A 2,263-nucleotide genomic window follows, 5' to 3' on the forward strand; every position below is an offset into this window, starting at 1 on the left:
GGCACGTGGATGAAGCCCTGGCACCTGCCCTGGTGGCGCGGTCGGTTCAGCAGTGGATGGTTTACCCAGCATCCCCTCGTCCATATGGATTTACACCCTTGGAAGTCCCATCCAGGGCAATATGAGTTTGCGCCGACTGGGTGGGTCTGTGACTGGGACAGGGGTTGGGTGTTTTGAGGATCTTGGTACAGGGGGTTGGCCCTGCCTGGTGAGCTCCAAGAGATGCAGACCTGCAGTCCCTAAAGCCCCTGCGCTTCTTCACCACGACCTACCTCCAGCCTTTGCTTTGACGCCCACCCAGCACCCAGCTTGCCCCTGGTCCAGAAAGCGCAATCCACCCCAAGCTCCAGGGCTGCTGCCACATGAAAGCCTGGCCCAGCCCTGCATGCTCCCAGGGCGTGTGGCCAGGGAAGGGCGTGCCCTGTGCCCTGAGAATGTCAGGGGCTTTTCCCCACAGCAGCCCTGCTAGGCATGGGTGGGTATAAGGGGGTTGAGGATGGTCCTTTTGCCTGCCTGACCTGTGCTCCCCTCCCGGGAGTGCCCTGCAGGAGACACTGGAAGGGCATCCTCAGGATTGAGAGGGGTAGTGGCCAACTCCTGTTCCTCCTCCTGCTCCTCCTCCCCCTGCTCCTCTTCCAGAGAGGACTCCTACCTGCTCCTCCAGGACAGCACCTTCGGTGACACCCGCTCCACAGAGCAGGAACCCAGGGCCCAAGAGGGGAAGGCAGTGGTGCTTTCCATGGTGCAGGAGCAGGGACCACCTCCTGAGCTGTGAGGGGTGGGGGGGCGGGGCTGACCACCGCGTCCCAGGGACAGTGAGCATGTGGGGGAGGCCGGCAAAGAGGCCTCCCGGCACTGTTTGCCGACAAGGCCCAGGGCTGCATCCTGTCCGCCTGGCCTCGCTGGACTCAGAGCCTCCGGGAGCCTCCCCGGCATGCCTTTCTTCATGCTGCCATTGCTGGCCCAGGACCGGGAACCCCGTGGAGGCCTAGCTGGTGTTCAGGGAACCCATCACCCGCGTTTGCTGCTGAACCCATAGCCACGTCGTCCTAAAGTCCGGTCATGAAAGCCTCGCCAAGCCTCCTGCCCTCGTGTGGACAGAGACCCTCCAGGACAGGGTTCCGGGGCGCTCTGCAGGCTGTCCACTAGAGCATGCGCCCTTGTGGTCCTGTCCCCTGCTGGGCGGCTGGTGGCTTCCAAACCCGGTATTTTCATGAGCAGCCAGGAGCAGAGACACTGTGCCACCAGGGCTCCTGTACGACTTATTTGTAACTCCAATTCCACCGGCCTACTCCCACCGCTTCCGGAACCCAAATTCCACCGACCTACTCCTACTCTCTCCAGAACCCCAATTCCACCGACCAACTCCCACCCACTCTGGAACCCCAATTCCACAGACCTACTCCCACCCACTCTGGATCCCCAATTCCACCGGCCTACTCCCACCCACTCTGGATCCCCAATTCCACCGGCCTACTCCCACTCCCTCTGGAACCCCAATTCCACTACCTAGTCCCACACCCTCCAGAGCCCCAATTCCACAGCACTGTCCCACCCCCTCCAGAACCACAAATTCCACCGGCCCAGCCCCACCCCCTCTGTAAACCCAAATTCCACCGCCTAGCCCCACGCCTTTTGCTGGGCACACCTTCCAGCCTCACGGGGAGTGGACAAAGGCAATGGGAGCCCAAACCGTGCTGCCTCTGGACTTGTCCTGGAACACAGGGGAGCTATGTCTCTTCTGCTCCCCAAGACTCTCAATCCTTTCCAATGGATTTCTGTTTTCAGAATGTAACTGCAGTGGTTCCCTTGACAACAGCTTCAGCTGTTGCCCCCTCCTGGCCTCGGGCACCTGCAGACCACCTGGTGTCCTTTGCCACAAGGTGCTCTTCCCTGACTCATCTGACAGACACCTCACTCCTGCCTGCTGTAAACAGCCTTCCCTTCCCTGTCCCTGGCTGCTCACAAACCTCCCTGCCCTCCACTGCCTTCTCTCTCAATGCCCCCCACTCCAGCCCTCTCCCCTGGCCACCCTCTTCTGCTCACCAGGCCCTCAATCCAGGGAGCCCCCAGGGATTCTGCCCCAAACCCACAACTCCCAGTGGACTCTGCAGTTGTCTGGCCCCAAGTAAGTGATCAAAGGTGTCTGTATGGGGGCGGTGGGGGAACTGTCCTCCTCTGAAACACAAACCCACCCCAAGCCCCACCCCTGCCTGTCTCCAGGTAGGGTGGGTGGGACCCTCAGTATTAACAGGGGACAAGG

The sequence above is a fragment of the Echinops telfairi genome, unplaced genomic scaffold, assembly GCF_000313985.2.
Source record: "Echinops telfairi isolate 266 unplaced genomic scaffold, ASM31398v2 ScPeMD7_7426;HRSCAF=8464, whole genome shotgun sequence".
In the NCBI taxonomy this organism is placed as follows: Eukaryota; Metazoa; Chordata; class Mammalia; order Afrosoricida; family Tenrecidae; genus Echinops; species Echinops telfairi.